Below are 25,097 nucleotides of genomic sequence, written 5' to 3'. Positions count from 1 at the left end.
GATACCAATACATAATAAATTACATAGTAGCTATAAACCTTTTTATGACTATTTTAATATTGAATATTTCACTCAACTTTTTAATCTGTATAATAATTTGAGATTAAGTAAATTAATGCTTTTAACATGATTGTTATTCTTTATTTCTCAAATATCGACTATGGCATAGTCGCCACATTATGTACAGCAGGTAGTAAACAGCATTGGCTATTGAACTCACCTATATTTGGCATAGTCATTATTCCTAGAAACAGCATCCCTAAGAAGTTGCTCATCCAGTTCAACGCACCTGTGGTTATTCCTTCTCCAACAGGATACATTCCTTCACATATCAACTCGAGATAGATAGGCCGGGTTGATTTGAACAATAGTCCGAACGTTATTGTTGATCCATACAAGCTAACTAAATGGAAACATTAGAGTGTGTTATACCGTATAGGTCGGGTTTTGAGCACATCATTTTAGACATGTCTTACGTACTAGTCTCGGTCCCGGTCGCCTTGTGATCCTTGTTCGCTAAACATATAATGATGTAGTAGCACAAGCTGGCTGGAACCGAAACTTTATATGGTTTTTCCCGACACTGCTGGTGTTTAAATTGAGGTGTTTCTCTACCTCCAATGTAATACCTATATTCTCTGAATTCAACACGTAACAATGAACGGTTGACCGTACAATATTATTAATTTGTATTACTGTTCCAAAAATCATAATTTCTACGAATTCGACCACCACACTCATGCGATAAAATAAAACACATTTTCCTACAGGATATTTGAAATGTGTTTTTGAGAAACATTATTTGCAGGGTTCATTAACGATATATAAAAGTGAATTAATTGCAAGATGTTCTGCTTTCACCAAATCATCTTACCACTTACCATATGAAAAGGGTATAATACGGTAGATTAAGAGTAGAAACCACACGAATACAATTATAGCTGGGGCAGTCAAACAGAGTATGACGAGCTGCATTTTACCGCCAGTAATATCTACGATTCTGAATAAAAAAACAAGAAGTTATTTTGGAATTTAAAGGCTATTATTCATTCATAGCTAGCTACCAAAGTCTTAGATGGTAAGACAGTAACATTTACGAAAATCACACAAGAAAGAGAATAACAAAAAGGAATGCTCTATGGGGTACTCTGATAGAATGAGTTATTGCCAATATTATGGATGTAAAAGGTGGGGAGAAATGACATACTATTGATACGAACCTGTAGCAGGTCAACTCTATGAATTTATGGGAAACACAATGACCATAATTTTAGAAGAAGAGGAACAAGAACTTTTAAATGAAAAAGACCGGAGAAAACAAAAGGAACACCAAATATTTGAGCTAATGCATGGGATGGGACACACATTATTTAATCAGATTTCACCAGAAGCAGAGCGTGAGCACGTTTTTTCCCCACACTTGTTTGATAGCATTGTATTTATTTTAAAGTAAAGTTGAACACTGATGGCGCTATATATCTAAAATCTTATTTGCATTTTTACCAGAGGTAGACACTTGTATAATGGCATTAAAGCATCATAAATTAGTAACATATTGCAAGGGAATTTTCAAACTACTTTTTTACTTTTAATTAAAGGCATAATACATATTATTGGGCTAAATTAAATCAAAAATTAAAAATAAATTACGCCCTCAATTGGCACAAAAATATACAATTTATAGAATAAAATTACTACAAAATGTGAAAAAGATGAAGTTTTGATAAAGAAATGAAAATCTAAGTTGTATAAAAGTAATCTACGTTCTATTTGGGTTGTCATCTACGTTGTGACAACGTTATTTTCGACGTTGATTTTTGGACGTTGATATAACGTCATTATGACATTGTTTCGACGTTAATTCGGACTTACGAGGGACATTTGAATAATACGTTTACAATTTGACGTCAAAACAACGTTCTTACCACGTCATAATGATTTTATATCAACGTCCGAAAATCAACGTCAAAAATAACGTTGTCACAACACAACAACGTGAAAACGTTGACTGGGTTTACCTGCTTGTTACGAAAGCTCCAATAGTACCTCCTAGATATGTATAAAATGCGATCCAACTGACGGTATCCTGTTAGCAGCCGTTGAAAAGAAAAAGAAGTGCAGAAGAAAGGAAAAAGGAAACGAGTGTAATAAAGTATTTAAGATTATCCTCTAACTATGATAGACAACTGGCAGGTCCAATATTTTTATCGTAGTGGATGATATCCTTCATCTACTTCTCAAAATGTTAGACCTGTCTGCCGTCTCACATGGTAGAGGACAGTAAAACAAACATTGATAGACTTTATCCTCTAAGTAGGTAGAATCGATATATCGAATGTCATAATATTTTTGAAAATATCGATTGGTATTTTGTTATTCTCTTACCTGATCTACCCCGACAGTACCATGGAACATCACCACCAGCTGCGTGGCCCAGGTACCAGATATTCCAATACTGACTCCATATGCAATAGAAGGGATCCAAAAATTGTTTACACTCCTAATACCCAGGAGTAACAACACGGTTATGATCATCAAGACAACGATTACGACAAGAAATGAAAAACGAGGAACATAAATATCTTGAAATCCTTCCTGACGTGAAGTATGGACGCTTATAAAAGTACCGCCGATTATCTCGTCTTCTTATCAATTTGCATGGCACCTTTAAGCTTCCGTAGTGATTCTTTATTATAATGAAAGACACAGATAAAATCGCGTCTGACGTCATCAGACTCGAGCAGTGTTTGTTCATAAGTGTCGTGATGATGACTTGCTTTAACGCGCTATAAACCGATCAAGGATCGTAGGGAATTTGACTGACAGACGCGATAAAGTCTTAATTTTTTTAAACTCTGCCTTTCAATATAGTTTGACATTATTTTGAGATGTCGTCCTGTTTCAAGAAAAGTGGTAAGTTACTTTATGATGCTTTTAATTCATAATTTTAATTTTTTTTATTACTTTTTATTTGTCTTAAGTTCATTTCAAAGCTAAATTTGGCCAACAACATTTTTCTTAAGAAGAAAAATTGCTTCATTATAACATTTATAGCTATATCCATTTATTTATCAATGTTTCCAATAAACGTTGTGTCTTATACCTGAAAGTATGCAGTCGTTCTAACTTAATCAATTTCTATGGTGAATCTTACGTATTAAAGATCTGAAGTGAAGTATTATATAATATTGAATGTTTATGAGTTCAATGGTAAGAATATTTTCATGAGGTGAAATATGGACTGTTCCATTCAACGAATCTTTGCCGAGTTAAATGGAACAGTTCATATTTCACCGAATTGAAATATTCTTTCCATTGAACGAATAAAAACATTCAATATTTAATTTATATAACTCATAAATAAGTTCCCTTGTTTCCACTTAATTTTTATAAATCACCAGGAAAATAAAGTGATATCACACTGTAAAATCGCACCAGCTAAATTTGCACGCTACAGAGCCTGAAGAAAAGATCCCGCGAACCACAAGTTGGCACACGTATGGGCGCTGCCATGGGGTGCTAATGGGTGTTGGGGTGCTAATGAACACGTTGCCAGCACAAGCGTCCAACGCGATCAATAACGCGTATTGGGCGCATACAGTGCGCCTACGCGGCCGGTAGTTCCAGGATACGCGATTACAGGGTCAATGGCCGCTTCCACGCAGTAACATACTTCTGAACTGAGTGTCAGGGCCCTGGTGATATCTAAATGCTTATTTATTTTAGAACCAACACCCGCACCTATATAATTGGCGAGTCGAGGTGGAAACCTCGCGATATACGCTCGCACGCCTGTCAGCGTTGCTATGGTAGCTCCGGTAAATATGGTAAATAATCAATAGTAATTGGCCAATCAAATGACTTTGTATATGAAGAGTTTGTTTCCAAAAGGCGCTAAATCCAACGGCTGCTTTATGTAAAATTCAATTGCAGATATTCCTATGAGTAGCAGTAACCTTGCCAATCTAATAACATTGGACCACTTGAATAGTTCTAACAATTCTTTGGATATCTTTAAAAAAATAATTGCAAATCTCTTTAATCTCCCTCGTGCGAAGACAAAAACAATAAATATAAAAGAAAATAATATTTTTTGTTCCAAAAGGCGCTAAATCCAATGGCAGCTATTTTAAAACGTTGCATTGGAGAATTTTTAGGGGACAAAATGATTTTGTAAATAGTTAGAAAATAAGATAGAGTTACTAACATATCCATTCCAATTGTTAAATGTCATTTAAACTTTAAAAATGTTAAAATATACCATAAAAATGTGACACAAGGCAGCTATTGGATTTAGCGCCTTTTGGAAACAAACTCTTCATATGTTATATAATGATGTATCTTTCCACATGACCAATTTTCATTGCCTAGAAAACTATACAGTACTTAGCGAGTCATTAAAATAAAAAAATAAATCGGAGCTACCCACCCCAAAAATCCCACTGGAGGGCAAGCAAACAATTTTTTCTTGGCCTTATGATCATTACTAGATTAGGCCTACCTTGCTAATACTTTCGCACCAGAAATGAAATCATCCTGGGATTACTTGCAGATCTGCTAGGAGGTGTTGGAGGAACAGCAGGGAAATATATCCACGCCGCTAAGTAGAGTATTAAAGATAAGGCACATTCTGAGAATAAAAAAAAACAAATCGAGAGACATGTCAAGCAATCAATCAATCAATCAATCAATCAATCAATATCAATCAATCAATACAGCAATCAATCAATCAATCAATCAATCAATCAATCAATCAATCAATCAATCAATCAATCAATCAAAGATGCACAACTACTCTCTATATCAAAAGAATGGGATATGTGTGTGATTAGATATATACACAGCATTAACATTAACTAATTACCAAGTCCAATATAAAGCATACAATTTATTTAACATATTCTTCTATCTTTAATCTCGTAATTAATTAACTAATTTGCAAATATCGTACCTACATAAAGCATGCAATATATTTCATATATACTTCTCTCTTTAAGCTCCGGACTCAAGGTGGGCGCATCTGATAAATATGAGGTGTTCTTATTTCTGAAATCAAGAAAAAGGGTTGTAAGTAATGAGTCTTGAGTGAATAACAATTGCAGTCGTATAGAGGTCATCCCTTGTTCAAACTCAGGAAGTGGTCAACACTTTATTATTGCACCTTGAATATTTGTGACCTAATCTGATCCACTCAGGTTTAAGTCGAAAATTTTGAAAATTGCAAAGTTATGAACCTTTTATATGTCCATTTTCTTATGTTTTTATTTAGAGAATATAGGTATTGGTTTTAGCCACTGAAGTGCATCTATCGTCTCATATAACACGGGCGACATCATTATTTTATTTTTTACGCCAAAAATAATGATGTCGTCCATGTTATATGAGACGACAGATGCACAACAGCGGCTAAAAACAATACCTTTATTGTCATTCTTAAACACTGCAATTCATAAGTATTACAAAATTTATCACATTAAATCCTACATTTTACAAAAAACTACCTAAGGCTTAAAATCGATCAGTCCCGTTGTTGCTATGCGCCTCCGATTGGTTCAAATAGCAAGCATGCGTATCGCGTTGATGCACACTCGCTGAACTGTGTGATATCGTGTCATATCACACAGGTAAGGACCAATGAGATTGCAGGAACGTTCTCACGTGGTTGAGAATGTTATTTCTCTTCACTTGCTGCTTATCTCAGTTTCATTATTGCCGACCTGTCACATTTAGTATGAGTATAATAAAATCAATGTTAGCAATATTGTAACATTTCCATAGAGTTTTTATCCACAAAATGTTAGTTTTTACGGTCAGATATGTAGCCTTTTAATTAAAGCAAAACAAAGAAATGTATATCAATCCTTATCACCAATCCTTCGAGCGTGAATTAGGTAGATCGCGTTGATGTGTTCAAAATCCTGTACGCCATGTATGTAAAGTGTTATGAACATCAAGTATTATTTACACAAGTTCGGCTAATATTTCGATCGAACTGATGTTTTTGCTTCTACAACTTATACGCTGGCGAAGTGATGTAATAATATGATTAACTATCATAATAATAAGTAAAAACAATTTTTGAATATAACGCGCTGCACTGGTACGTTCACGTAGATATATTGAACCATATTATGCTGATTACTGGCACCAGTAAGATAAGTATTTTTGGAAAAACCTGGTATTGTATTTAGTCTATGATTGCAGACATACACAGGTGATGAGTGCTTGTAGTGCAGGGCGATGTATTCAAAATTGTTTTCACCTATTGCTATGGTAGTTATTCCGATTTATTACGTCACTTCGCCAGCGTATACTGCATTCTTGCACGTAGTTGAAAGAGCAGAACCCACGACCAGGTTTATTGACAGAAGAACGACCATTCCGTTACCAACTTACCCCATGACATAATTTAGTGGTGTGGTATCACTAACCACTAATGGCCCGATGATAAAGGACATGGCAACACCGAAAATCATTGAAGTGGACCCAACGGCAGTTGCTGTGGCCCGTTCGTAAGGGGGGAACCACGCTGCAGACAATAAGGGTGGTCCTTGAACAATAAATGGTCCAGAAAGAGCGATAAAAAATTGACCGAAGTTAGCTGTCCTGAAAATACAAACGGGTATTTTGGTTAAAAGAAATATTTTTTCGCACAAAGTAGACCTTTTAAATTGTATTTGATTTGATATTCTTTATCTTAAACTAAAGAAAATAAAATACAGCCAATTTATTCTGACAAGCATTTTTGTTCCTTTATATTAAAATTCCATTCGTCTTTATAATTTTCCAAGGTGAATTTTGTGTCCTAAAGAGCCATGCTTATGAATAATCTGTCAGACATCAGTACTGTCTGTTGAAAACATGTACCATGAGCGTGAAAATAGTAAATAAACAGATGCACGTATTTGGGATTGAAACTACGTCATGCAGACCCGCCAACAAGGATGGGTGGGTGGGGGTTATGGGGGACACGCCATCAACAGACACAGTCCTTAGGGGCCTGAGACCTAAAGAATAAGTCCATTAAATTTGGAGGACCATTTTGGTATATTTCTTTTTCGCGCGTTTAGAGAGCATTTCGTAAAAGAAGGTATGACTTTTGTCATGTCTATCGATGTTCCATAAAACCTTGGCCGTTATAGCATTCCGGGCCTAGACCATCTCCGAGACCTCTCTCGGCGGCCCTGGTATAATACAGCCCATTGCCAATGAGAGGGTGCGTCTTATAAAGTCCTGTATTTATAACGTACATTGTGTGTAGTTCCAATCCACTAAGGCGCCACATCGAATTTGGTCCTATAGAACTATCGGTGCCCGGTTAGGTACCGATGACTCTTAACATCACTCCCTGGAGATGTAATAAATTGTATCAAGCATAATAATTAACAGTTGCATATTGTTATTGTTTTTCATTTCAATAATAGTAAAACAACGAATGCACTGTACAAATGTTCAGTGTACGACAAAAGTGCCATCGGTACCTCTTCGTGCACCGATAGCGTTATAGGACCAAAAAAATTGAATATAACGTATACCATTTCATATATTCTGGACCGACAGGAAGGCATCTTATGAAAGCACCAATCACGGCAAATGTTTCTGCTAACAAAAACATTGTTCTCAGACCTGAAAGTTAAAATAGGATATTGGATGAATGCAAAATAAATAAATAAATAAATAAATAAATAAATATTCTCATAAAATTAGGGCCGGATTTACCTTTTTGGGGGCCCTGGGTCAGGCCAAAATATGGAGGTCCCTAACGCACCGTGAGGAAGGCATGTGCACTCAAGTGGCCAAGTCTTTAGATTTTATTAGGACACTTGCGCACAAATTTCAATTTTAGACTATTTTAGTCAAAATTGAAGCTGAATTTTGCTATATACGCTCGTAACAAGCCAGTGCACGCGAAGCGTAAAATTGTGCAATTCTTCTAGGCTATTTTGGCCCAAAACATGGTGTTTTTCGGCTAAAATTTAAGATGCACACTGCATAGGGCCCGACCCCCCCTCATTCTGTATGCTTCTGTCGTCACTGTCCCGGTGGTAGTATACCGCAACGACAAATAAACAATGCCTCGATCTGGCTGCAGCGGAAAAACAAAATCACCAGAGCTGCAGAGGGACCGAAAAATAAGGCATTTTTCATAACTTTAAAATACATGCAAATCGTCCTATTATTAAACTGGCCTTTGTTGCATTTTTCTATGATTACAGATTACTGATATGGTTATAAGGAAATTGAAGTTTAGTTTTAAAGCGGGGTTACGAATTACTGTTCATGTGGAAATGATAGTAGACATTTTGACACTCACCGCTTGGAGGGGCACAGAATCGATCTAGTTGGCCCTGAATTGGTCGAGATCCAGCGTGAAAGTCATGGCGCATGAAATTGCTTATTTACATAACAAGGGCTAGCATTTTTTAGAGCCAACGCCCTTTATATCAGTTTAGTTGATCACAAGATTGTCATGGATCTCACACAGAAAAAGTAGTCCATAAGGTCTGAAACGTCCAGAAATGCTATTTATAGAGGATCCGCGTCAGAATGGTGTGATAAAAAAAAAAAAAATATAGATATTTATATAGCGCTTTATGCCGTAAACAGCCTCAAAGCGCTTTACATTTATTCCGCCGTCATTATAATATGTCGGAACCACGTTTGCAGCCTACAAGTGGCGCAGGGTCCATCAGTACAACGACTGTAAATACCCCTAACAGCTTCCCATTGCACCTGGGTGGGGTGAGGCAAGCGAGGCAAAGCGCCTTGCCCAAGGGCGCAACACGGTGGTGGGACGGGGAATCGAACCCACGTACGTCGAGCAAGCTCTCAGATTATGAGTCCAAGGCCGTAACCACTGAACCACCGTGCCCTCTATGATAGGAAATATACCCCACAAAGACCCACTGGCCTATTTTATACACACATAATGCTGGACCCCACAAGAATCCTGTTATAAGGGGGTGTGTGAGGGGGGGGGTTGGTGTTAATTGGTACAGCACCAACCTTTTGGTGGCCAAGGGGAGATACTCACCAAACCTGTCCATGATTCCCGCAAAAGGAATTCCACAAATCACCGTTATAATGCCTCCCCACATTGACAACAATGCAACGTCCGCTTGACTCCAGTCTAACACGTTGAAAACTGAAAGTTTTGAAAAGAAAGAACCTTATAGTTTGAAAACTTGACATTTTTCTTTTTTTCATCAAATAAGTTAATAAACTATATCTTAGAAAATATAAAAAGCTTATTATTTGCAAATTACCCCCAAATTTTTTTTTAGGAAGTTAGATTGTTTTACATTGACTTACTTCGTATCACAAATAAACACAACAAGACTCACCAATGTGACAAAATAATCCCATCTTGAGATAAATTAATGCGTTGGGGTTAGTCCAGCGCCCTCTAGAGGATCTTGGCTAATGAGGTAAAATGATCTAAACAGATAACTCATTTTATCACATTAAATACACGGAAAGTAACAAAAGTTTCTGCTTTCTTCAAAACGAAGAACTGTGGTGGTTTGAGGATATCACCAACGAATATAGCGCCCTCACATTACCCAAGATAAAATTTTATCTCAAAATTTCCAAATTTCAAGTCAGATCATTTTACCAAATCATGGCCGAACACGAGTCTGATTATCGTTAGCATACATATGGGTGAAGTGATCCTACCCGATGATACAACACGTACTAACCAGTTTCCGCAATGGGTGCCCACGTATTCCATAGAATGATTTGTAGTATGGAAGCGAATGAGAATACAGCCAACATATAAAAGCGGCTATTATATGTCTTGAATTCTATCTCTTCTTCAGTAGTCCAATCAAACCCATATAATGGTTCGACATCTGAAATAGAAGACAGACAACAAAATACTAAAATTAATGGTAAATTTGAGGGAGGGAAGAGCAGAATGCATCTCAAATGGCTCCAAATGAGAACACAGTTGTACAACTCAAATGCAAGTAAGTGCTATTAATACTTGATACTAAAGTCAAATATCTGAGGTGGATGCCTTTGTTCACCATTACCTGAACAGAAGGAGATGCGCACACAAGAAGGTGCTGGGTGTGAATCACGTATGACTATAATGCTGTATGTAAAATTCAGCCAAAAAGTAACCAATGGACTTCGGGTATATATATAAATGCGCATTTATAAATGCGCACGTGACATCTACAAGTCGCCATACCGTGTTCAACAATGTAAGATACCCGGATGTGCACAAATTCCACACGCAAAAGTATAGGCGAAAATGACAGGTTACAAGGAAAATTGGTTTTGCAAAATAGTGGCATTGATTGCAAAGGGCAAAATAATTTGACCCGAAACATAAACTCTTTATTTGGATTTTCCATTACGGAAAAAAAATTATAACGGAAAAGCTAGATATAGCTGATTTAAAAAGTTATATTTCATTATTTCCGTGCTAAATGGGCGTGGCAATTGGCCATATTGATGACGAAATGTGATTCTTACTGGCATTAAGGTCAGAACTGGGTAGCTGCCGATGATGTTATTTGATAATGTTTACACGTAGGGAACTTAGGGGGCTGTCATTTTCTTCGGAAGGAAGGTGTCATGGATTTATTTATTTGGGAGTCAAGATAAGTATCCCCCCCCGTAGCGCCGCCAATGAACATAACTCTGACCCTAATTTTAACTCTAATTATAACGTAAATTGAGGAATAGCTCTTTTCGGTATAATGACCCTCTCAAACTAATAGGCTAGATGTCCCCGCCCGACCTCCTCAATTCTAAATTACTCATTCGCTCGCAAATGGACAAAAAACAAATATTCAAAATGTGTTTTTAAGCACCTTTTTGTGTCCCCCATGCTAAATCGGTAATCTGTACACCCTTTGTCACCATTTGACGTACAATTTAGAGTGTAAACACGTAGATGACTGTACATGATCTAATCATCCCGGCTGGAAGATGTTGAGGAAGACTCGTATACTATACATCACGCTCATACGTTATATGACAATATGATGTACAATCACGTATGTGATGCATGGTTTGAGGTTAATTCAGCTAGTAAGTTAGATCTCGTCATACACATTATTGTCATGGTATATTGTAATTATATACGTCAATTTTGTTCAGTTTGATTCAACCGGCTTATACAGTTTTACTTTACACGGAAGGGGAAAGTTAGCAAAAAAACAATTAATTTATGAGTGTAAAAGGGAGAGGGGTGGTTTTGGGGAAGGGGGGACAAATAATATTTATAAAATTATAAGTAAGGCGAGAAAGAGAGAAACCCTGTTCTACGGGCGAACGGACCTTTCAAGTAGGGTCGGTCGGTCGGTTGGTATTTAAAAAAATAAATTAAATAACCCAAAAAATCACAAAAATCTGTAAATAAATTTCAATTTGAGAAAATAAAAAAAAAAATTGTTCTGAAATTTCCGAAATTTGGGGTCGGCATTCATTTGTACAGGAAAAATTTGTTTCCCAATTTGTTGAAAATAGAACAGGGTTTTCGTTTTTCGTCGCATAAATAAAAAAAAATAAAAAAATAAATAAATAAATAAATAAATAAATAAATAAATAAATAAAAAAATAAATAAATAAACATTAGTTATGTTTGTACATGGGGGGTGCTGTGCAATAATCATGATCCTTTGATATCCATGATTTATCCTTGCAAATTTATAGCATCGAACCTCCAGCCAATGTTCCTTGTCAGTGCTAGCCACGAAACAAGGTCACAACTGTAGTCACTCCTTCAATGGTCGCCATTTCAGTGATTGACAGTGATGTAATGCAAATATGGCGCTGGCCATCTGGTCACGTGCGCATTTATAAAAGCGCATTTATATATACAACCGAAGTCTACTGGTAACTAGTCCGCAGGGCAGACTGTTTTTAAAAGTAACTTGTCCGGCCTGAAAATAACCTGTCCATATATGTTGGTTTTGGTGTACCGGTGCTCGGGCGCGGTCTTGTCTAGTTTTCACATTTCCAAGGTGGAGAAAATTGCACAATCCGCAAAACCGGGACGTGTGGCTTAAAAGGCCAAACGGAAGATAACACCTCAGGGCGTCAGTCAGACATCAGCAATGTTATGGAGGCAGTGGTACAGAAACAGCTTCAGAAGTACCTGTTGCTACACCATCTCTTATCAGACAGACAGTTGGGATTTAGACCTCACCATACCACAGCTGGCATCTTAACCATCCTCTCTCACGAATGGTCCAACGCTCTAGGTCACGAAGTGCTTCTTATTGCACTGGACTTCAAAGGAGCATTTGACAAGGTGTGGCATAAAGGACTTTGCTCAAATCTGAAAGGCAAATCATATGACAAGGCAAGCTTATGACCTTGATTCATAAGCTATCTATCCAACCGGTCTATCAAAGTGGTTCTATATGGTAAATACTTAAATAGTACGTCCATCAATGCCTCTATACCACAAGGCTAAATCCTGGGCCTGCTACTGTTTTATTTTACGAGATCAGATCAACCGATGGCAGCATGGCTGCAACAGCAAGCCTAAACTGGGACCTGGAGAGAATGAGGATCTGGGAAGTTGCAATGTCGATGTAGCTTAACATTAGATGGCTGCAGTTTCATTTTTAGACTTTACTAGGAGCAAAAGAGGAAAAGAAAAGAGTAAAAGTATACCTTCCTAATTCTAACCTCCGTGGTAAGGCCAGGTGTAACGTAAGATCTGATCTAACTTGTTTTGTGCATACGGACCATAGAATATGAAAAACTAGCATTTTTTACATTACATTTAAAGGTCGTTACATTAAGGTTACTCAAGGTTTAAATATTAAGGTTGATTGTTTTTTGAAACAGCCCGTCACTTTCAGGTTACTCATTGCTTTCATGCCATGCAGGACCATTATATCAAAGTCCCACTTGGAGTGTTTAGTGGTCGTATGTGAGTCTCCGGCCTCGACCTGCCGGTCCTGCGGCCTTGATGTTTTTTGTTGATGATATTGGGGCCCAGTATCAACAAAAAACACTGGTTGGATATTCAAATTTCGTTGTTAGTGGTTCTTAGGACACCAGTGGTATAGGATAGGTACTCCGTAGGTTTAGCATAGGTACCCTGGATATATATCATAGCGTCACCCTCGTAGCATCACTACATGTTTCTCATTTGCAATTTTGATTTTCTTAGTAATAAACCAGTAATTAATCAAATTTCCAGCCGCTTTCATCGTCAACTTATGGAATACATCACAGAGATGTTTTCCTTAAGTTAAAGAAGAATGCGGCGGGAAATTGCAAATGAGAAACATGTAAGAATGACTTGGGTAGTTTTGTTATGAGGGTGACGATAATGTACTCTTGTGAAATATCATAAAGAGTTTAGTGTTATACATGCAGTGGTGCAATATAACTACTCCTCGTGAAGCGTTATAAAAACATTCCACCCAGAAAACAAGAAGTAATTATTTTTTGTGGATTTAAATAATGTGTTTATTTTTTAATAGTTACTGGTTTCACCCTTTTTGGTATTAAATAAAAAATTTGATTATAATATACATATATTGTTATTAATAACTTACCTATGTCGGTTTCGTTTTCTTTCGTATTACTTAATCCCATTTTCATGTAATTGAATTTTAATTGATGATCAGCAGCTAGCAACTCATATTCCTGAAACGTAAAGATACACGACTGTTAAAATGTCCCCTTTTGATCATGTTGATGTTGGGAAACTAGAAACACAGACAAAATACAGAGAATCACGAAGCAACAGATGCAGACAAATATGTAGGTAAGGTTCAATTTTGTATACTTTGCTCCTTTTTCAGCTGTTCGCATACTTGATGTATCCATTTGTATAATTTCTTTATCTAGTCCGTTGGACTCACCTTTGCCAACATTTCAACAAACATCTTGTTACCTTATTAATACGTTTATTTGAAACTAAAAGAGTAACCCAAGTTACTATACATTTGGTGTGTTTATAGAGGCCCTGCATGAAATTATCGATTGGCTCCAAACAAATGATTTGAGCCGGTGTCCTTCACCGTATTTATTGCGGATTGAAGTCCATTCAATCAAATGTTGTCATCAACCTATTTGATCGTAGTCATGGTAGTGCAGGGTTATGTGTGTGAGACGAACTGTCACGGTAGATTGCAATCATGCTTTTGTTGAATGCATTTGAGTTGTCCGCCATATTTACGGGATGATAAGCCTCTATTAGGCAAAGTACATGTTTATAACGTCCCTATTTACCAGAATTCCTCTTGACAGTTCCCCATAGCAAATCTTTTACCGTCACTTAAATGACTAGAATACCAGTTTTGCATTGCAGCAAAGGGCAATATTATGGCATAGATAAGGAATCAATAACATCAGATTAGACTTACTCCATCAGTCGTCTACACTGCGAATGTATATTTTTAGACTTAATTTGTAAAATGATGAATAATTGTAATTATGGTGTCCTGTTGAATATGCTCACAACGTTTATACAGCAATATTTTGAACTTTTCATTAATACGAGAAGCGCGATTATTCTCCTAAGATGATTTGGTTCATTAAATTAGCTCCAAGCAGAACAAAAATCGTAATTTATGATGCACAGTGCTTGAAAAAAAAACCCCACCCCAATACCAGAATTTTAACAGCACAGAATGTATATACGTACTTTTTGATGGTATATATATAGAACAGACATCTTACTAGTTATGTGAAAGTAGTATGTCTGGTATTTGATCGTATACTTACTACTTCCCCCACCTCCCATGCAAATAATAATTGTTTAGCGTGCATGTTTCAGAAAATGCCTTGTTTAGTGTTAATATTTGGTTTTAACACAACAATTACGGCGCCTGTCACTTGATATATCACTGCATTTTTAATTTTACTATGAGATTGCTATATATATCGGGACAAGATGCGTTATATACGTCGGATTACGGGACATGACATTATATCATATAAAGGATAATGGGGTTTTTGTATGTAACCGGGCCCAATGTAACAGTTGACCGTTGACTTCGGGTGACCTCAGGTTCACCTTTCATGCTGCCTTCATATCAAGGATGCTTCTCAACACGTTTAAGCCAAATATGGAAAAGTTACCATGTGACCGCTTTGACCTTTCACCTTAGGTTGACCCCAAGCTAAGGTACAATTCATATTAAGCTTTGGCCAGTGGTTCTTCAGCTTCTTCTGACCAAGCCTGGTGGTCATAACATGCAATTTAAAGGAGGAGTGGCATTTTCAAGATTTTCACAAAATTATGACCTTTAACCCCTATCTGTGTACAACTTATATTTCACTTGGGTCAGCGGTTCTTATGACCTTGTTTGGTTGAAGTTGGGTCAAGCGCCTGGCACTAGTAGCATTTTAAAGATTTCAACATAATGACCTCTAATAACCCCTACATGACCTTCACATCTAACTGCGTACACCTTAGAAGGAGTTTGGGTCAGTGGCTCCTGTAGCCAAGTTTGGTCCAGATTGATGCAAGCGTCTGGCACTAGTAACATTTTAAAAGATGAATTGATGAAAAAATCAGAAGAAGATTGACCTGCTCAACAATATATCAGTGTGTAATTTTATGCCACCTGACCTGACATACGGGGCATTGAAAAGTTTACCGCCATGTCAAAGACCATGATAGAGATCATTAAACAGTAGTTGTCAAGATATTGAATGCAACGATCCAAGACTTGTTTAAAACGATCACGAGAAGTTCACCCCAGAAAAGCTTCAGCATGTTACGAATTCACCAATTCATGCTAAAGCAACGTAAAAGCCAAATGCGTGTGAAAATCTTTCTCTATCTATCTAGGCTATGTCTATCCACTGTTGGATGTAGCCCTCCTCATGATCAGTCCAGACCAGGTCGAGGTCGTGTTAAAATATATAACAGCATACAAACATGTCGTAACCCTTTAACTTGTCTAATACACTTCCGTGTTGAAAATTTCATTATATCCCAGACTAGATAAATTTAGATAATGGTATGAGAAGTACCTAAGCCAGGTGACTACCACAAAGGTGTTTACAGTAGTTCAAATTTAGTGGGGTAATAAGACAAAGTCGGTTGTATCCAATACGAGTGAGTCACGTATTGGCCTAGACAACCTGGTCAATTTATTGACGACGTACGAAAAGATATACTTACCTATGACCTGGATAATGAAGAAGCAGAACACCTCAATGAAAAAGTAGCAATTTCTCAACAAAATTACAAATGCAGTGATATATTAAGTGGCAGGCACTGTAATTATTGTGTTAAAACCAAGGATTAACGGTTAAATCTGATAAAAGAACGACCTTTTTTTGTGATATTTCGTTTGTTTTTTATTATTCAAAATGTTCAACGGACTTTGACTTTATTGCACAAAAAGGCTGTCTAGGTTAGTACGCAAGGCACGCAGCTAGCACGTAAGCAAGGCACACCGCTAATACGTAAGCAAGGCACATAACACTTTGCTTCCCTAAACTGAATAATTATGATATACATGTAACAGACTCATATCGCAAGTGATAGAATACCCCGGGCCTGATAAACAAATAAATGAGAAGGTACTCATTTCATACAATGGACTGAAATGTTTAATCGTCTATCGTGTCCATTTTGAGCGCTGACATATTGAAGAATGTTGCGAATCAAAGATTATAAACGTCGCTTCATAAATTTACTGTGTAAGGCATGCAGGTGTACCTGACTAGGGGCTTTAATTAAGTAAAAGATAAAGGCTTTAGCTTATGAAAAGAACACCGCATGATTGAAATGACATGTTTGTTCACTAATGGTGTTGTGTATGACTGATTAATAACGACACAAAAGACACTTGTTCAAGGACAAAAAAAGTTACATTATGTACTATGAAATTGACGACCACAAAAATACTAGGCATATTCAACTATTTAATTGGCTATTCCAGTTAAAATCCACACTACCCTTGTGGAAGATTTTGGAAATATTTTCCACAGAGGAAGTACGTTTTTCAAATGTATTTAATCATTTTGAAACCCATACTCCCACGCACGTATTACGGCTTTACTACTTCCACGACTGGAGTGAATACATGAAATTCAAATGGAAGCAAATCAATATTGTATATTCTATTCGAAACCGACACTCCCTCTGTGGATGCCTGAAACATGTGTACGTAAATACACTTACAAGTTGAATTCAGTATTTTACACGGTTGTTTAATGGCATGTTAACTGTAGTAATGTTAAAGAAAAAGCGAACAACGACGGCGCTATTAATTAAATCCTGTTTGCATATTTAGCATAGGGTAGACACTTGAATAATGGCATTATAACATCAAAAGACTAACAAGAACTCATATTATTTGGCTAATTTAAATTTAAAATAGTACCACAAAAAAGCTGAAGCGGCTAAACATTGTCGCTTCATTTTGTAGTTGTATTGGTAATGTCAACAGAGAAAGTCTGAGCGGCAATGAGTAGACATAATTGACGTTCCTCATGTCAATTATGATCTAAAAAGCTTGTTTTCGTTATTGAAAGGGATTCAGTAATGTTTCACCCTGTTTCGGGCAGTGCGAAGGCAGCTTTAGCATGTTATAAAGAACGACGCAGACGCATTGCTTTAAACGGTGATGAACAACGGTAAAAATGAGTGAATCCTTAATAGAACGACCGTTTTGAGCCAAAAGGGTAGAAACACCTCATGACGTGTTTGTTCACTAATGGTGTGATGGACGCCTTTATTATACATTGTAACTCTAGTATGAATACAAATAACGTTGAATTCACAATAAGACCATAAAATGGATGAATGAACATGATATAAAATGACACAAAGGCACTCGTTTAAGGACACAAAAGTACCATGTTTACTACAAAATTGACAAACACAATGCAACAGGTGAAATGTACAATTTTCCTCTTTCACTGGTTTGTAAAACTTAGACTACACCAAAAGGCATCTAATATCAATTGCAGTACCAGTGCTGTGTGCCCTTAATGTTATTGTGTATAATATGTTGTTATTTTTAAAGATGATAGTACGTATATGCTGGTTTCATACTTTTTTGGCCACTCTGACGACGATTTTGCTTCAAGGAGCAGTCGTAGAAACGCTAGTGGCGACCAGCGGCAAGCCGATGTATCGATTACCCCACCGCTTTGCCCATCGTCAGGAATTGAATTCAAGTCGACTCAGGAGCGGCGCCGCTCTGAGTGTGAGAACAGGAAACGATTTTGGGCGGTGCTGAGCGGCAACATTGGCTTTCATAGTCATGCCGCTGCCGCCCAGCCATCTGCCGCTCCGCTTGCAGAAAAGTACAAGCGGCATGATGTAGCGTCAAGCCGCTCAACGGCAAGCGGCAAAGAGTATGAAACCAGTGAGCTTAACTTAGGAGGGTAGAATTGCAACTGTGTCCTCAAACCAAAATCAAGATCAATCTAAACAAATACCTGGTGTCAGTCACCCACCACTGATTGCAACAGATTTTGTTTTCACTTTTATGCGTTTTAGATATGTCCCTTATAACAAAGTATCCTAAAGTAGACTTGGTGGAAAGGTAGTTTTTGACGAGAGAAGACCATACAAGACTTAAATTTCAAAAAATTGCTTCAATTTTCTATATCAAAGTATTCCCCTATAGTCATAAGGATTCAGCTCAGAAAGTGTAGACCTCAGGTTGTATATCTAACCAGTAACTAAACAGTACAAATATTCTTTGAATAAATCCGGCTCGTATATTCGTAAGAAGAACAAGTTGAGAACATTTTGGTTAGTTTTTGACCTTTATGGGGCCCAATATTTGACCTTTTGTTTGTCCTTTTGGCGTATAACTCAAGAACCATACATCATAGATATGGCAAAATATACCTTTTCTGTTTTTGAATGATTGGAGCAATTTTGAAATTATACCCCTGTATGTCTGTATGACCTTTTCCCGCCAAAACTACATTTCCACCTAGTATATTTTAGTATACTTTTTGCACGCTGTTTAGAAGGAATCTCTGAAATGCATAGCAGTGACAACAATATTGTTGCAATTAATGGCGCCAAAACCTGCTTCTACTGGACTATTATAACCATTTCTTTTTTTATGTGTTTTTCACACAAACAACTTAAACTACTGAACATGTTCATCAGGACTGTTATGAAACATAATATATAGTAGAATTTTCTTATTTCTAGTCCAATAAACAGTACTCCCCGTGGACGTTTCGATGTGTACCAGACATCTTTTTCTACACTATTGTTGTTGTGACGAACTTATGTGTACCACTGATGCTGATGGTTGCTTAGCAACGTGGTGCCGTCAAACACGTGACTAATGTGCGGACTCACGCGGTTAGAAAGGCATCCCAAACCATTGTCAATAAATCGGCCATCACAGACCATGTAAGAGGGAAGAGGCTAAGGTAGTAGGTAAATAGGCAGATAGATACAAGCGGTGGATTAAGGAGGCGATAGAGATAACAGGAGACCATCATGAACAGGGACGAGGGGCAATACATTCCCAGTCACGTGTTTAACGATCTTCTTGGAAAGAGAACTGGCAACCACGTTGCTAAGCAAACATCAGCATCAGTGGTACACAGAAGGTCGTCACAACAACAATAGTGTAGAAAAAGATGTCTGGTAGATATCGAAACGTCCACAGTAAGTACTGTTTATTGGACTAGAAATAAGAAAATTCTACTGTTAAACAACTTAAACTGCAGTCTAAAGTCAAATGCGGCTGTCATAACGCCAACCTATGTATATAAATCAAAACGTAATCACTGAAGCCTGGGACATACCAATTTTCCATTTTATACCGATCGACGGCCAATAATTCTGGTAAAATAATAAATTGTTTATTTTAAAGAACTGACACTTCATGGTCAAGTGTACCCAATAAGGCTGAATATAATATTCTAGTTGATTCTGGTAAAATAGTAATTAAGGGACGAACCATTAAATATGAAGGGGTGGTGGGACTGATTAGTTGGGGTCGTGACAATTTATTTAGTACCACGGTAAAGCAAAAAAAATGTTTTTTAACATCCCGGCGAGACAATTTTTTTTAACTCCTCGCATCGGTGAGACATAAAATCGTAAAGTTCTATATTTTCAACAATTTGTTTTTGGATTTGTAAAACAAATTTTGTCCATATTTTAACAATTTTACGTTTTGTAGCACCTAAATTGCGCGTGGCACAAAAAAAACCCCATTATTTCCAACTTTCTTGGGGGGGGGGGGGAACAAAATAAAAAATTCTGAGGAAGACGAAACAAATTCATCAATTCGATCCTGTATTAGAGTAAAGCGGGACAATTAGGCTATTCCATTTAAAATACACACTACCCGTGTGGAAGATTGAGCTAAAATCTTCCACAGAGGGAGTGTTAGTTTTGAATAGAGTAGACCATTGGGTACATAGTGCACTTACGTCCACGGCGAATTCACCGTGACCTTTCCAGCCATAAACCCGCTTATTGAAGATTAAACCGATATATGCAGTACTAAACCATTATATAGTAATCTATTGTCCAATGCAAATTTATTACCACCTGATAATATTGATCCAATGAGCGACCGAATTGTCCGCTACGGACGACTAATCCAATCGATAATGGCTCTATTGACATGTACGAACGGAACCCCACTGACCGAGTTTTGGGATATTTTTCACTGGTTTGCAGCTGTTTGCTGTCATTTACTCATCAAGGCGGAGTACCGTTATTATAAAGACTATGCCAATTATTTAAAGATTGACATGTAGAGAATAAGCCATAATTGATTGACAGAAAGTACTAAATTTGTACCTATGACGGTTTTATGACGCGAATCTTCAAAATACGATCAAAAATGGCTGCCCGGTGAAGTAAAATGTGCATTGGAATAACACGGCGAGTTTGGATAGATGGTAGGATTTTTTTTTTTTTTTTTTGTATGTTAACCCGTTATCAAAGCTTGTACCGGGTTGAAGATTCAGATATTTGGAAAAGAATAAGTAATTGAAACAGAGAAAAAGTAATAAAATCACAGCTTTTATACTTTTTGATATATGATACTAATTAGTTCATCCCCAATAGCTACGATACAGCGCTACCAGTAGGGTTCAATTGCCTATTGTGAGTGCCCCTGTGTTGTGTGCATACATGTAGTTAACAATAACTGCATGATGAATTCACTCCAGTTGTAGAAGATATAGGTAAAGCCACAATACAGGGGAGTAATGGGTTTCATAATGATTAGCTCTGACCAATTCATTTGAAAAAACATACTCCCACTGTGAAAGATATTTCAAAAAATCTTCCTCAGGGGTAGTGATGATTTCAACTGGAATAGCCCATTAGCAGCAAACTTCCATATTCATAGGAATTCATATTGTTCCTTGGATTTGTAGTTTTTTGGACAACCGTCGCCAATGCGTGCGTTACAATCAAACTTTGTCCGCTTACCTTCCTCTTAGCGCTGGTGTTCCACAGGGAACAAAACTTGGGCCCATAACTTTTCAGGCAGTCATCAATGACGCGGCTGGCGACTGCAGGTCACACTATTGGAAATATGTTGACGACCTCACCTTCGCTGAAAACCGTTCCTCTAGTGTGACTAGCAATTTGCAGACCGATCTTGATGACTTCCTGAAGTGGTCAGTAGATAATCAACTCAAACTTAATCCTGCCAAGTGTCAAGCTATGCAAATTTGTTTCAAGACAGATTCTCCTCCTCAGCCAGACTTAAAAATTGGTCCCCTCTCTCTCTCTTTTGTGTCTTCTGCCAAAGTGTTGGGTGTTTGGCTCCAGACTGACCTCAAATGGGATGGTCAAGTTGACCACATGTGGAAGAATTCAAATAGAAGGCTATTCATGCTTCGTTCTCTTAAGAAGTTTGGGTTCAATACATCCGAGTTAGTGACCATTTACAGAGGATATATTAGACCCCTGGTTGAATATTCCGATGTCATTTGGCACTCCACTCTCACTTCCAAGCAGGCCATCAAGCTTGAGAACATCCAGAAAAGAGCTCTGAGAATTATCCTTGGGTCCAATTATGTATCTTATGACAATGCTCTTGTTGTGTGTAACCTTGATAAGCTGTCTGATAGGAGGGAGCAACATTGCCTTAAATTTGCTCGTACATTGTCCAAGTGTGATCGGACCACCAAGTTGCTTCCTCCCAGCAGAGGTCAGGCTCATTGTAGACAATTAAGAAACAATGCCAATCTTTCCCAACTCCGTGCCCGCACGGACAGGTTTGCTAGGAGTCCAGTTCCTTACTTTGTTAGGCTGCTAAACAGCAACCCATCCTAATTCTGGTTCATCCCTTGCATTACTTTGCTGTGTATCCTGTTTCTTTTTTGCTGCCTTGAGTTCTGACCTCATTTGTTGTTTATATTTATTTATTATGTTGTTATATATATATATTGCTTAAATTCTCATTGTTGTTTTTTGCTTTACTTTGTGTACAATGTAATTCGGCCTCCGGGCCGCGATTTTGTGCCAATAAAATCATATCATATCATATATCATATCATATCATATCATATCATATATCATATATATATAGTACTGTGGGTTTCGTGGATGCGGGCTTGAATCAAGTCTAGCCAAATTGAGGGTATAATAAGGACAAAAAAAGTTCGTATGCCCTTATTAAAGGGCATGCGAACTAAAGCTCCAAAGCTTCCAAATGTGATTTTACCTTTTCGTTGTTAAATAAACATATCACGAGATTGAAACAAGCAAATTGAACAAAACAAACGTCATGTGAGAGCTAAGACTGCGTCCTTTACGTTGATGTAAGCATCATGTCACAACGTTATTTTCTAATTGCCAAAGAGGGCGCTTGTCACTTGCACAATTTTTTTAGACAGGCTGTATAGGTTCAATACCATTAATTATATATTACACGGGTTTCAATGGGAAAATGGCTGATTTCGGGTGGACTTTTCTTATTATTCAGAAGAACTCTCACAGTTAAATGCCTCTACCAGGTGAAACTATATGGTTTAGATGCCAAATGATCAAAAACTCAACATAGGTTGACCTGAGACTTTTCTTGTTTTAACGCACTGAACCGTAAACAACTTAAAATGAAGCTGAATTAAAGTTACAATGTGGTAGGGCGAATATTTACTAAAAACCGAAGTCGTGCGTATGAATTTTGGTACTATTACAACAAAAATGTCATATAATGAGAGAAAATGTACCATTTTGAAACATCAAACCATAAAAGGTCTCTTTTGGCTATATTTCTTGGTCAATTTCAGCGATTTTAAAGCAGTCATTTCAGATGCCATGCAAACAAATAGTTACTCGTCGTATTTCCATGTTTCGCCCAGGCCTACTAGTAGGCATATCACCTCAAAATTAAGCGTAGCAGAAACACGTTATTTAATGTTTCTACATGAATGAGCTTTATTAAAGTATCAAAAATCAAAAAACGGAATTGAAATCGGTCAATGCATTGTGATGTAGTGTCAATTTTAAGATGCTCATAAATGGAGTTAAACCCTGCCACAAATGGCTATAATGACAAAATTGGCACATTTCGAGATTTTGAAGGTTTATTTGGTCCCTTGCTTGAAAAAGCAGCGTTAATTTAAGTATCACAGGTTAAATGCCTATCTTTCCGTACTTCGTTAAAGAAAACAAAATTTAAAAATCTATCATTGAATAATTATAATAAATTAACCAAATATACTATTTTAGCTATTTCAGCCAATCTGCAGACAAATTAAAGGTGAAAAAATGACTAAGTTCAGCTAATTAATATGCAAACTTGATGCCAATAGAAAACCGTACATGATATCAGGGTGCGGTTTTTTTTGCACACATATGTATACAAAGTTATTTCAATTGATAACAAAAAATACACAAAAAGTAATTCATTATGCAAATTAGCTAATTACAGCTAATTATGTATTCATGATATTATCATGTAAATTAGGCATGAGTAATTTTGGGTTTTTTGAATATTTAATGAAAATCTATTCATTCACCATAAATTTGTCAAGTATGAACCTGTTATGATGTTGAATAAAGAAACTGCAGTTAATTACTTAAATATAATACAAAAAATACAAAGTTTGACATTTTGACGATGTCTGGAATATAATTTTCATTTTTTTTCTGTAAACATGGTATGTGTCACCATTGCTCAAAGCTAAATCCGAAAAGTAAAAATAAAAATTCATTTGCAATGAGACTTTAAATTAACATTTTGTTATCTGGATTAACATGGGAAGATAAATGGAAAAAGAAACAGCCATTGTACTGTATCGCGTATACAAAAATAGTATGGCCTTGGACACACACAATGGCTATAGAGCTATTGTGGTTTGGAAAATTACTCCCTACAAATTTCTTTGATAATGTTTTGTTTTTAATTAGTTTTACTCGAGGCAAGGGAAGTGTTTCATTCGTTGTCGACGGAAATAATGTATATGCTAAGAAAGATTAATATTTCAGCTAAATGGTGGCAGGTCCCTTTATTTCAATAGGTCTATATTTTACTGATTTATGAGCGATCTTCAAAAATCCATAAAAACAGGCAGTAGCTCTTAAACAAAACAATATTTAATTTTTGCGGACCCGATGGTAGCCTCGGAAAGTCTTCACACACCATATATTAAAAATTCAAACAATTTGGATAAATAAAGCATATTGAGAAATCAATTTTTTGACATGGATGTTTTCTAAAATTGGTCAACTTTGAAGCGCGCGCTTTTCAATTCACTGTTATGCTTGCATGCACAGTGTGGCAGAATTATTGTGCAGCCACTGTGATATACCTACTACTAGGGGTAGTGCAATAATTATGTGTACCCCGGGGTGGTGAATTCACAGATGGTCTGCCAAAAATCGCTTCCCCCCTGACCATGCCAAAAAATCTTTTCCCTTACTTTTGACGTGCCAAAAAATCTTTGCCCCCCCCCCCTTTTCATGTGCCAAAAATATTTACCCCCCTCTTTTACACAGCAAGATTTTTGGGAACCTGAATTTAAAACCTTAAATTGTCTTATCATATAATGCGAACGCAGCGAGCAGGAAAATTTGCACATTTGATCGTGTTCCTAACATTTTCCTACACCATTTTAGGGTGTAATATAGAAACGGTGCTCAAAATATCTGTGCCAAAAATTGCTTGCCCCCTTGCTTTACCAACGGACAAGTT

At 37.0% G+C, this 25,097-nt stretch overlaps 1 long non-coding RNA gene across 1 annotated transcript; it reads right to left on the bottom strand.

Annotated features, from left to right (window-relative positions):
* Positions 1-892: 892 nt before the first annotated feature.
* LOC140136318 (uncharacterized) lies at positions 893-2,494 on the bottom strand. The gene is made up of 3 exons (XR_011856647.1): positions 2,386-2,494; positions 2,019-2,086; positions 893-1,000 (listed from the first exon to the last, which is right to left on the bottom strand). It is a non-coding gene; the product is annotated as an uncharacterized lncRNA (long non-coding RNA).
* Between the last annotated feature and the right edge of the window lie 22,603 nt (positions 2,495-25,097).

This window comes from Amphiura filiformis, chromosome 2 (genome assembly GCF_039555335.1).
Source record: "Amphiura filiformis chromosome 2, Afil_fr2py, whole genome shotgun sequence".
Lineage (NCBI taxonomy): Eukaryota > Metazoa > Echinodermata > Ophiuroidea > Amphilepidida > Amphiuridae > Amphiura > Amphiura filiformis.
This window is presented reverse-complemented; position numbering and strand designations above follow the sequence as displayed.